Source organism: Ursus arctos, unplaced genomic scaffold (assembly GCF_023065955.2).
Source record: "Ursus arctos isolate Adak ecotype North America unplaced genomic scaffold, UrsArc2.0 scaffold_7, whole genome shotgun sequence".
In the NCBI taxonomy this organism is placed as follows: domain Eukaryota; kingdom Metazoa; phylum Chordata; class Mammalia; order Carnivora; family Ursidae; genus Ursus; species Ursus arctos.
Genome location: NW_026623089.1, coordinates 32,229,123 through 32,241,989, shown reverse-complemented (window position 1 = coordinate 32,241,989; position 12,867 = coordinate 32,229,123). Strand labels below are relative to the sequence as shown.

Below are 12,867 nucleotides of genomic sequence, written 5' to 3'. Positions count from 1 at the left end.
GTGCTGTTTGAATGTACGAGGAGGTGTCAGACCTATGGAAAGGTCATTTGTCCACCAAAATAGGTAAAGAGGAATAGGTTTAGGGGAAAGGAGGAGGAATGATAGTTTGACCTTTCTCCAGGTCCCTGGCTCTCCTGTCAACGGGGTATACAAGCCACCCAGCGCCTAGAGAAGGCTCTGTGCAGAGCTTGTAGTTTCTGGCGGTGGTTGAACATCCCCATGTTTGCTTCAGCAATGAGAGAGCACTGGATTTGGAGTCCACGGACCTGAATGGCCACTATTAGCAGCAAAAGTACTTCCAGAGCTTGGCACAGCGCCAGGCACGATATGGCGCTCAGTAAAATTTGTTAAATTAATGACTGGCCGAATGGGATCGAGACTTGGTGCTGCATTTACCAGAGTAACCTTGGTCAAGTGACCCATCCGCCACGAGCCTCAGTTTCCCTAAGCGTCAAGGAGGACCCGTCCCCGGGGAGAAGGTGTTGGCAAAAATTCCCGCGGCCTGAGGTGCCCAGAGTTCCCGCCTCCCCGGAGCCGGGTGGCCCGGCAGCGCTGTCGCCCGCTCCCGCCTGGGCCCGGGCCGCTGCGGGTCGGCGGAGCCCGAGGCCGAGCGGGGGTCGCGCGGCTGGCCGCCCTGGCGGGGGTGGCGGCCGGGTCCGCCCCTCGCCCCCGCCTGCTCCGCGCTGCCCGAGCCGGGGGCGGGCCCGCCTCAGGCCGCTCCCCCGGCCGCCCGGGGGCCCGCGGCGGCGCTCGCGGCCTCTCACCCGGGGCGGGCGAGTTCTGGGAAAGGCCGGCCCAGGGCGGGGGCCCCTCTGCCGCCCGCGCCGCCGTCCCGTCCCGGCAGAGCGCAGAGGCCAGGGGCGCGGAGCGAAGGAGAGGCGCCCGCGGGGGCGCACACGCTAGCGCGGCGGGCGGGGGCGGGGAACCCCGGCGGGCTCCCGGGCGAGCGGGCGGCGCGCCCCGGGCTCTGCCTCCGGGGCACTTGCCTGGCTGTGGCGCGCTGCTGGCACCCGCTCCGCCGCTGACACACGGTAGCGGGGACACCCGACGCCGCTAGCGACAGGCGCGTCCCAGAGGGACGCTGCACTTGGGGAGTCCGGCGCGACTGGCCCGAAGAGGAGAGGTGAGGAGGCGACTGTGTGGCTCGGTTCCTGAGGTGGGCGCAGGGGAGAGGTGGGCTCTTTCTGTGAGACTCCCGCGGGTCCGGGGGGGCAGCCGCCTCGGTCCGTACCTGGCGCGGGACCCCGCCCCCACCCGGGGGAACCGAGGCCGGGCAGGGAGGGCGCACGGGCCGGCAGCCGCTCCGGTTCCAGGGCACCCCGAGTGCGTGTCTCGCTCCCGCACGCGTTTGCCTCAGACTCCGCCGCATTTTCTGTGTACTTGTGGAGGCGGCCAGTACAGAGAGGGAAAACAGAAGCTCTTTTTGAGGCGGCACCTAGCAACTGTATTTCAAGGAAGGTGCCCACGAGATTGTTCCTGGAGAGATCGGTCTACATCAAGTCCTAGAAAATACCATATTGGACCTGGGCTCACTTTAGTGACTAGAAGCATGACCACGTCTTTTTAAATGTTCTCTGGTGCTATGGTAATGAATAACGAGAGCCAGAAGCCCTCCGTTGTGGCTAATATTAAGTGCACAGTATACATGTATGGGGTTCTCCCTCCGCCACCCCCGTGCCTAGAATTTAAGCCATGAGGCAGTTGGTTCAACCGACTCAACTAATTGTTCCGTGTAAGAAAGAGTCTACATTTGAAGATTTATCAGCGTCATTTTCAATAGTGAGCTTCCTGAAGAGATGTTATGGCGCGTTCACTTCACTGAAAAGTTTTATTTGCACACTGTCCATAATTGTAGTTGCATTTTGCAGAATTTGCCTGTGGGTCATTTAGCTCCCTGCAAGATTAGGTGCCTTTCCTTGTGTTTCTTGTCGGAACTCCTGGTGGCATTGGGTGGGGCCACTGACCGCAGAATGGGCACAGAGGAGGCCAAGAATGCTGGACCCACCAGGGAGAATTTTTGAGAAGCCTGTCTTGGGAGGTGGATGCAGGTGACCCCATGGATACCAGTACAGTGCGTCACTGAGGGAGATGGGGAGTTGAACTATCTCTGGATGCTGTCTGTATGCAGCCATGTCTTCACAGATACTTTCTAAAGAATGCTTGAGGATGCTGCCATCTAGAACATCCTTTCCCCTTACCTCTTCCTGAATGCCCTTCTTGCCCATTTCACCACTCTAAATCCTAACCATCCTTCAAGCTGAATTTTGTTGCTTCTGTGAGGCCCTCTCTGATAAACCCAGCCCCAAAGAGGCAACCTTCCCCTGCTGGGATTCCTGCAGCATTTTATTTTCCCGACCTTTCTCCATTATCCTTTGAAAGTTATTTCTGTGAACGTCTCATTTTCCCTACTGAAGGCATAAACTGTGGCTTTCTTAGCACAGTTCTTACAGCTATAAGGCCCTCTGAAATAACTATGGGCTGCTATTAAATGTTAAGACTAAGACTTTGGTTCTTTAACACAAATCTTTACTTTGGAGGAAGTCATATAATTGAAAGTATTTATTGAAAAACATATTTACCATTCACATTGTCCTCCACATACGGGCATAGAGGAAATTTTCTTTATACCCAGGAGCCATGCATAATAATTATCTTTGGTCCATGCTTTGAGACCAAGTAAGAGGTGAGAGTGAGCTGAGGGACGTTCTTCCAGTCCTTCTAGTAACATAAGCTCCTTGGATGTGCTCCAAGGTTGACCTGTGTCATTAAAAATTCCATGCTCAAGTGCGTTGTGGTGAAGCTAGATTCCAGTGAAGGTGCTTGGTTTTCTTTTTCTATTTGCAACTGTTGTTTGTCACAGTCCCTTCTGGGCTTTCATTGTATACTTTAAAAAATGAATTTGATGTGCAACTTGTTACTTATACATTTCCAAATGAATAAAGGGTAATTGAAAAGAATTGTGCATGATGTTTTTAAAGCAGAGAGCAGGGAATGTTTCCCATACTTGTGCAAAAGGAAATATTAGCAGAGAGTGAGGCTGCTCTGTACGTGTGTGCGCGTGCATTGGCAGTCCCTGCCTTCCACACACCTGGCTGGCAAGCAGCCTATGTGGGACAACAGCTGCTTCAGTCCAGACTCCGTCTCTCTCTGCCTGGGCCTACCTCTGCTGGGGGTGGATGGGGGAGAGGGAGGCTCTCAGGAAACACAACAATTTTGAGCTTCTGAATTTAGAAGAAAAAGTAGGGAAAAAGCTAGAAAAAGCAGTAGCAGCTTGTTTAATCAAGTTGCTTTCCTGCTGACATTTGGTCGAGATCTTGGCATTGAACAAGAGGGAATTCGGTTGGGGAGAGGAAAGGCAGGTGATGGGGAGCATGGTACTCTGGGAGAAGGGCTGGGAGGTATTGATGGGGCTTAGGGAAACATGTGGCTCAGATATGTGGGGTCCCCACAAAGGAAGTTGGATAAGTAGGGAGTAGAGAAAAGATGATATCAAAGATGTACTTTGCCATGGGCCAACCACGGGGCCTAGAAAGGAAGAGAAAACTCTTTTCAGCATCATGTAGTCTTCTCTGCTCTCAGGGTGCAGAACTCAGGCTTATGTTTATTAAAGCTATAATTCATCTGTGTTATGGCTTAAATAGGTTTTCATGGGCCAGATTGGAACCTAGCCCTCTATAGCCGTGCTAGCAGTATGGTAGCCACAAGCCACGTACGGTTATTTGCTTTAACTTTAAATTAGTTAGAATTAAATGAAATTAATGAGCCACATTTCAAGTGCTCAATAGTTATGTGTGGCTAGTTGCTACCCTACCAGACAATGGAGATGCAGAACATTTCCATCATTTCTGAAATCCTGTCCTGGAATATTGTTCTGAAGGGTTCATGCCTGTTAATTGCCAAGATACTGATGTCGAAACGTAATTCAGTCATAAATTAAAATGTTCCTGTTTATAATCCTCTAGCAAATCTATTTAGATGCAAATAATAGTAGCAGTTGTTGGTTGTGCTTACTACAAGCCAGTGTTCCAAGTACTCCACATCTGTTAACTCATTTCATTCTAACATGAGGTAGCAAGTGCCTTACCTGCAATTCCGAAATCAAAACAAGCTCTGAAAACTGGTTTTCATAAATTTCGCTACAAAATTCGGTTTGAGTTGACATGAGGTTATCATAATCTTTATTTTTCTCACCTAGTGAGAACTATTCATACATTTTTATTTCAGAAAGAATGAACATGTTTGCCATGGATCCTACCAACAGTGTTATGTAATATATGGCCTATGGTACTGTCTTACTATTATAAAAGCCAAAAAAACTTTTTATTTTGGATAAAGGAGTATGGGCCTCCATTATCATGTCCATTTTGAAGATGGGAAGACTGAGGAACTAAAAGGTTAAGCAACTTGTGTGAAGTCATAGCAGGAAAGTGCCAGAGCCAGGAGTCAGTCAGAGCAGGCTGGCTTCAGAGCCCATTCCCTTGACCAGTGTGCTATCCTGCATTGGCCTCTGGTCTCATCACCCAGAACAAATGAATGGCTACGTTTTTTAGGCTTGGTGAAGCCAGATAACTTCAATTCAGCTCATTAGAAAGTTTCAGGTAGGGCTCTGGCTGAATTGTTTAGCAGTTGAGGGTGAAATGCTAGGAATGGTTACACCACCATAATTGGCATGCTTAGCAGTTGTTTAGCTCGCCCCTTTCCACCTTGTGCCAATTACATTTTATTTTGAGCCATTCGCTGTGTAAGAACCGATAGAAAAAGAGGCCATGGTTGTGGCATTGGTAAAGCTACCGGGCCCTTGTTGAAATCAGTGGCACATAGGGTTTATACACTCATAACGGTTATGAGGTAGGAGACAGGGGATGGTTTGGTCCTGGTGTATACTGACTGCCGAACCCTGGTGGGGCCATTCTGGTGGCCTGCAGGGGTTCTGAGACTTCCTGGTATGGTTTCAGAGGATCTGGGTCTATCTGACTCAGTTGGAAGTATTTCCAGGGGACACTGTAACTTCTTCTCTTCTTTTGGAGGTTGGCTAGAACTGCAGACCTGGTCCGGGGTCAGGAATGGATTTTTCACTTTCCCTCCAAGCGGTAGCAGGAGCAGGTGGTCCCTTCTTGACCACATTTGAAGAATTTTTTTTTTAAAGATTTTATTTATTAATTTGAGAGAGAGAGAGAGCATGAGCAGGATGAGGGGCAGAGGGAGAGGAACAAGCAACTCAGCGAGGAGCTGGATATGGGGATATGGTGACCTGAGCCGAAATCAAGAGTGGGACACTGAGCTACCCAGGCACCCACATTTGAAGAAATTCTTAATTACCTCTAAGGTTTCTCCTTTGAGTATAAGAAAATGTTCTGAGTGTTCCACTATCTGTGTGGATCTTTTAGTGTGGGCTCTGCAGGACCCCTGTCTCTCTGTATCCGGGGAACATTTTACCTTTTATGGTACAGTCTCCAAGGCTCCTAATGATCATGGTGCCACCCTTCCCCCCGCCTCCCCAAGTTATAATGACTTAAGGTGTAGGAATAAGGCACCCTATTGGTGAAATACAAGGGCACTAGAATCAAACTTACCTGGTTTACATAGGTTTTACCACCTACTAGCTGCACAACCTTAGACAAGCAATTAACCTTTCTGTAGGATAGTAATTTTACAGGGTTGCTGTGAGACCTAAGCAAGATAATTCACTTAAAGCACTTTGCATAGTTAGTGCTCACAAAGTTAGCTGCTAATATTGTTGTTCTGGGCCTACCTACGTCTTGCCAGTCTGCAGTTTTACACTTTGGGGAGGCGTGTGTGGTAGGCTGAATAATGCCAATCCTAAAGGTGTCCAAGTCTTAATCCTCGGAACCTATAAATATGTTACTTTACATGACAAAAGGGAGATGTGATTAAAGATTTTGAGTTGAGGAAATTATCTGGATGGGCCCAGTCTGATCAAGAGGGTCCTTATAAAACGGAGGCAAGAGGATCAGAGTCCGTAGCAGGAGGTAGGAGTAATGAGCCAAGGAATGCAGGCTGCCTAGAAGCTGGAAACGGCGAGAAAATGGTTTCTTCCCTAGAGCCGCCAGAAGGAATGCAGTCCTACCAACCCATTTTAGACTTCTGACCTCCAAAATTGTAAGATAACAAATTTGTGTTGTTAAAGCTACCAAGACCGTGGCAACTTATCACAGCAGCAATACGAAACTAAGAGGGCACGGAAGAGAAACCAGAAAGTAGTCAGGAGTGAAACAAAAGCTCTCACCATGAGGGAACAAGAACAACTAATGGGTAATGCAAACCTTGCTGGGTACTGTTCTCAGTACTTCATACCTATGAACCTGTCATCCTCATAGTAACCTTCCGAGATACATACTTTTGTTATCTGCATCTCAGAGAAAAGGAAACAGAGGCATGGAGAGGTTGAGTAACTCGCCCGAGGTTACAGAGCTAGTCATGGTAGAGCTAGGATGTGAACCCGAGCAGTCTGGCATGCTTAAGTGTTACCCACCCTGCTCTCCCCAAAGCAGGCATTTCTGTCGGCTCAATCTGACAGTATCAGCCACTGAATGGTATGTTATGGTATGGAAGGAAAAGAGTATTTGAGTCAGTGAGAAGGAGGGCAATGTCGTCCCTCCAATGCACACCCCTCTCAAAAAAAGGCTGGTATTGAAGTGCTTGGTAAGGTTTTGCCATTCCTATCTCATATGATACGTGTGGACAGCTTGAAGCTGGAGGACGCTGGCTCTGGGAGCAGTTCCTGTGCTGGCTTCCCTCTCGTGCTCCCACCTCTGTTCTTACAGCAGCCTCGCTCACTCACCACAGACCGCTGGCCCAGGCAGCCTGTTGGCTCTGCTTCCCACCTCTGCCTGTTTATTGGATTTGCCTCATTCCTAACTCTCTGCTCCAGCCCTGAATTCCACCTCCTTCTGGCCCCTCAAATGCTCAAACTTGAGATGGTTAGTGTCAGGGACCGGATCGTGAGGTAGCTTTGTGACTGCTAGGGCTGCAGGGGGAGGTTATTTTTGCCTTTTTCCTTTGGTTTATCTGGCTGCTGTTGGTTTTCTAGCTGTGCTGCTTTTGTCTCGCAAACACATAATTCGAAGTGGTATTGGTTGGGACCAGTGGTTTTCGACCTGTATTCCAGGAGTGTTTGGGACCTCTACCAGGTGAGGCGTCTGGTGGGAGAAGACCTCAGGCCGTCACCCTGCTTCTATTGGTAGAGAGACAGAGAAGTTTGAGAGGAACTGAACCGCGTGTTAAGGCACTCTGTGTAAGACCTTTAGCCCAGACACTGGGATGGCAGGATGTATAACTCTGTGTTTGCTCTAATTGCGTTTTACAAGTTTGGGGTCTGGATGCATGTTGCTTGTTTACATCCTGGCTCCACTACTTACATACAGTCTGCACAACCTTGTGCAAAAGACTTGACCTGTTGGGGCCCAAACTTCCTCATGTATGTAATGAGAGGGGCGGTAGTAGAACCTACTTAATACATGAAATAATCTATGTAAAGGGCTTAGATCAGTGCCTGGTCACAATAAGAATTTAACTAACACTAACTCTCAGGATCGTTTTTCTTATTCCTAAGTCTCCCAGTGACGTAGCAGAAGAAGCAGGTAGCCTCATGTCTTCACGGGGCTCTGTTCTCTTGTAGTGCTACAGCCGGGGGTCCTCTGTTACTCCTCTCTGCCTGGTTGCCCCTGAAATTTCCATCGTCTCTGACTGCAGATGACTTCAGGTGCCGTGACATGAGACTGCCTCTCATGGGTGTAGCAGCCGCACCCCCCAAGGTCTCTGAGGCTTCACTGCCTTCTGCCAAGAAGCAGGGTCCTGCTACTTTTAGGATTTGTAGGACATTTCTTCTTTTCTCTCCTGCCTGCCAGATGTAGGGGCTGAGATGGGAGAGTTTGAATGAAACTCCAGTCTCCTCCCTGCTTCTTTTCCAAGGCATTTGGTCTATAACACAGACTGAATACTGTTGAATCCTTCCCCCTCACCCCTTAGGACTTAACAAAATATCAACATAGACAGAGTGGCTAAGCTTGACAGGGTTATTGGTCAGACGGTGCTGGTCAGTGCCATTATCTGCTCAGTGGGGGCATTGCTGTGTACTCTGTGGCATGATCTGCTAGGTGGTAGCCCCAACGAAATGTGCTGCATTTATAAAATTACTGGAAAGTCTTCTTCAGAGGGGCTGATGATGTGTGCTCACAAATCCGGAGGTATAGTGAAACATGATGATCATCTGTATATTTTTAATGCCTTGTTGGAACAGCTACATTATAATAATAAAACAGTGAGGCTGCAATATGCAGAATTAAGGAAGAGGCAGGAGCAAAGAGAGACTCTGTTTTGATGACTTCATTTTAGGTTTAAACTATATAATATCACTGACTATGGAAAATCCAGGGAATGGAAAAAAATCATTGGGAAAAACACATGTGACCAAGTGCATACTATACACATCTGGGATTAAAATATCATATAACACAGTTTAATTTGGATATCACTGGATTTGGTTCAAGTTACTGTCATTGCTAAAGAAGTTTTGATTCAATTGTTATTATTAATAACACGAACTCAGATTTCATTGATGAACATATTTTCACCTACGTTATGTTTGCCTGAAAGAATTGAAGCCCTCTTTGGTAGTCTGGTTTGTCAATCTCAGAGAGGTGGATACAATTCACAGAAGTTAAATACTTCTGGCATGAAATTGTATTCCTTTTCTCCGCCCCCAAAGGCAGAATGAGTTTGGATGACAGGGCAGCGCATAAACCTCACTCTGTCTGCAGTTGGTTAACTGCTGGGGTCTGAGCCGATTCTGATTCTCTTCTTTGCCACTCAGCAGGCTCAATAGTCCCTCACTCAGCCTGGTTGACTGTGCTTGAGGTTTATTCTTTCATCATGCCTCCGGCATGGTTTTAAAATTCACAGTGGGAGGGATTGGTAAAGCTCCAGGCAGTGGTGAAAGAAATATGCTCAATTAATACTTGAACCTAACAGAGGAAGGTAAGAACTTCTTGAGCTATTATACATAGAAGCTATAAAAATTTATGAAAAGAACTCCAAAAAGTGACCTTCATGTGCCATCAGTGCAACATAGCAGTCAGCTAGCCCGGCCAGTTCTCCCATGACATCTCTTGGATCTAGGATTTTGACTGCCCTTTGCTGACTGAGAAGGGGCCGGGCCTCACCAATGCCATGGCATGGGATGGCTGACAACAGGTGAAGTGTGTTCCCGACCCAGGCAGGCAAGCCCAGATCAGATTAGTTACAGAGGATAAGAGTGTGCTTATTTCTAGCCACGCTGTATAGTTCTAATGAATTATCACTATCTGAGCAGTCACACTTAAAATATGTCATCTATTTAGGCGGTTCCTAGTTTAAAAAAAAAAAAGAAAATTTTATTTTAATCCAATTTCATTTTAACAACTGAAATTTTATCTTTTACTTAGTAACGCAGACATTATATATCCTTTTATGATTTGTTTATTTCTTATTATATGCTATGTCATCCAACAATGAACATTGAGGGCTAGAAAGGAGGGGTCCAAGTGTCCCCTTCTCATTTTTAAAGTTGAAAGAACTGGTCTCTTGAGAGACTCAGGATTTGACCAAAGCCACCTAGCTGGTGAGAGACAAAACTGAGACCTTCGTTTCAAACAGAATTAAGACCATACTGTAGATACATAATACACAATTTTAAATCCTGGATTCTTTGCCTGACATTCCGTCATTAAGATGTATCCACATCATTCAGTGTTTCCAAACCTTGATTTCAGTGGCTGGGTCTCATTCTATCATATGGTCCCGTGGAGAACTTATCTATCCCCCTATTGCTGGACATTTAGCTGTTGATCCCAGATTTTTTTCTATCTAAATACCTCTCCATTTCCCAGATCTCTAATTCTTTCTTTAGCACAGAGTCCCTAGAAGTAGAATTACCAGAACAAAGTGTAGAAGTTTTTTAGGGACTCCAGATACATACTGCCAAAATGCTCTCCAAAAAGGTTGTATCAATTTGCACTTCTACTAATGATATACTAGAGTAGTTTTTCCAGGGGATGTCAGTGAAAGATACCAGACTTGGTATTTCATAGTTTGAATGTGCATTTCTTTGATTACACACATGCATCATCATTGTGCTTTCTCTGGGTCATTTAATAGTAGTTTTGTCCATTTGTTTCTTTTTTTTACTTGAGACTTCTTAATGTATTAAGAACGTAACATCCCTGCATTCTGTATTTTTGCAAGTATTTCCCTATCTTTGACACTTGATGCTGTTTTTCTCAACTAGAATTTTTTCCTGATTGCAAAATAATACAAATTTATTTTGCATACTTTGAGAAATAGAGAAAAGTGCAATAAAGAAAAAGCCCAAAGATCACCCACAGTTCTACCATCTAGAGTAATTAATAACATTTGGTTCGTGGCTTTCTAGGATTTTTGTCCTTGTCCTTTTTTTCCCCCAAATTGAGATCATGTTTTCATGTTTTTTAAGTTTTCACTTAGCTTTGTTAATCATAATTAAGCAGATTTGCTTATCCCTGCTATGGGATACTTACATAAAAATATTAGTGAAATATCATATTTTTGAAATGTTTAGCATGTTTTTTAATGTACAGAAAATTTTAATTTCTATATGACCATGGATCTATGTCCTCCCTGGTAATTATTTCCATGGCCTTTAAATTTGTAGTCTTTATCTATTTTCTATGATTAATTATACTTTTTAGATTTTTAGGCTTTTAGTTACATTCAGCTTTTCATTTAGAATCAGTTTTTTGTCCATATTATGAGCTGAAGACCTAAACTGTTTTCTAAATACTTAATTTTCCTTAATAATATGTTTATTTCCTTATATATATATTTATATTCCTTATATAGTTTCCTTGAATAATATATTTATTGGATAATCCTAGGCACTTCCTAATCTCACTTTGTGTATTATAAAGTCAGTTTTAGGCCTAAGATAATCCATCTGCAAATGCTTGAGTACCTCACTGTTTTAGTTATGTTAGCTTTATAATGTATCTTCGTATCACATAGAGGCAGTTCTCTCTCATAATTATTCAAATTTTCTTTATTATTTTTTTGCTTATTCTTGCAAATTAAATCTGAGACATTTTGTCAGATCTCAAAAATTCGCTGAGATTCTGATTGGGATTATAATAAACTTATTTATTAATTCAGAAAGAATGAATGTGTTTATAGTATTTAGTCTTTATATACTACTGTGTTTCTTTTTCTTTTTTTTCTTTTAAAAAATTTATTATTGATGTGTAATTGACATACAATGTTATGAGTTTTAGGTGTACAACATATTGACATGACAGTTCTATACATTACTCAGTGCTCACCACAGTAAGTACAGCCACAATCTGTCACCATACAACATTATTACAATATTATTCACTATATTCCTGATACCATAATTTTCCCCCCAAACACTTCCCCTCTGGCAACCATCAGTTCTCTGTATTTAAGGGTTTATTTGTTTTGTTTGTTTGTTCATTTGTTTTGTTTTTTAGATTCCACATATAAGTGAAATCATTTGGTATTCTCTGTCTGACTTACTTCACTTAGCATAATACCCTCTAGGTCCATCCATTTTGGATGGCCAGATTTCATTCTTCTTTATGGCTGAGTAATATTCCAGTGTGTGTGTGTGTGTGTGTGTGTGTGTGTGTGTGTGTGTGTATGTACATCACATCTTTATCCTTTCAGTATGTTTCTTAATCTACTCAAATGTTTTTATGTCTCTCAGTTAAATTTGTAGTAGCCTTCATATTAATCATAGTTTTCTTATTTAAAAAATGTTTTGTTTGTTTTGAGACCCCTGGGTGGCTCTGTTGGTTAAGCATCCACCTTCGGCTCAGGTCATGGTCCTGGGGTACTGGGATCGAGTCCTGCATCAGGCTCTCTGCTCAGCAGGTAGCCTGCTTCTCCCTCTGCCTGCTGCTCCCCTGCTTGTCCGTGCACCCTCTCTCTCTCTCTCTCTCTCGGATAAATAAATAAATAAAATCTTTTAAAAATGTTTTCTGTTTTTTATTTAATCAACTTAATTTTTTAGCTGATTCTGTTGAGCTTTCTAGGTAGAGAATTGTATTATCTGCAGATAATGATTACTGCTCTTTTGAATCAGAAATTCCAGAACATTAATAACTAAGAATAAGGATAATAGACCTTTTAATTTGATCCTGATTTTAATGGAAATGCTCTCCATATTCACTAGGAAATATAATGTTGTCTTTTGCTTTTAAAAAGTTAAATCACTTTGAGAAAGTAGTTTCATTTTCACAGATTAAAAAAAGAAAGAGAGAATTGACTTATGTCACATGCCAAAAAGGTAACCTTTGAGGTGATTATATGACTACTGATGTGTTATTTTATGTTAACAAATTTCCTATCATTAAACCAGACTTGCAGTCTCATTGTGGCAGTTTATTATCATGGTGTTAATGAATTATATCTCTAAGATAGAGAATAATCTGGAACCCATTTAGATTTTACTTTGGAATTTTTTAAATTAGCTTTGTTTTAGCCTTGGTCATCAAAGGCTGGTGTTAAAATTAGCTTGCTGCTCCTGAGTATGCATAGATTGGATTCCAGGAGACCCCTGTGCCTTCTTGAGAGTGACAGGGGCAGCTTCCGGTGTGGTGAGGAGCTGGAGACGCTGTTTGTGTGGTGGAGAGTGAGGAGGATAACGTGCGTATCAGAGAGAGGTTAACTGAGGCTCTTCCTGTGTCGTGAAAATGCAATCAGTACCTTTGTTTTCGTTTGTTTGTTTGTTTTTTAACCTGGGACACTTCTTTGTGTCTCTCATAAGATAGGCAAAATTGGAATTATGCTGTTAGAGGATTCCAGACCCTGAATGCA

General features: G+C 44.1%; 1 protein-coding gene across 5 annotated transcripts in view; it reads left to right on the top strand.

Annotated features, from left to right (window-relative positions):
• Nucleotides 1-751: 751 nt before the first annotated feature.
• Nucleotides 752-12,867, top strand: part of PLCE1 (phospholipase C epsilon 1) — a 305,344-nt gene continuing 293,228 nt past the window's right edge. For 4 of the 5 annotated variants that reach the window (XM_044378042.3, XM_026481690.4, XM_026481691.4 and 1 more), the window contains exon 1: nucleotides 752-1,123. The gene's annotated coding sequence lies outside the window, so the exon portion shown is untranslated. Of the gene's footprint in view, nucleotides 1,157-12,867 lie in introns of all 5 variants that reach the window. The other variant, XM_057308854.1, reaches the window with a different exon arrangement.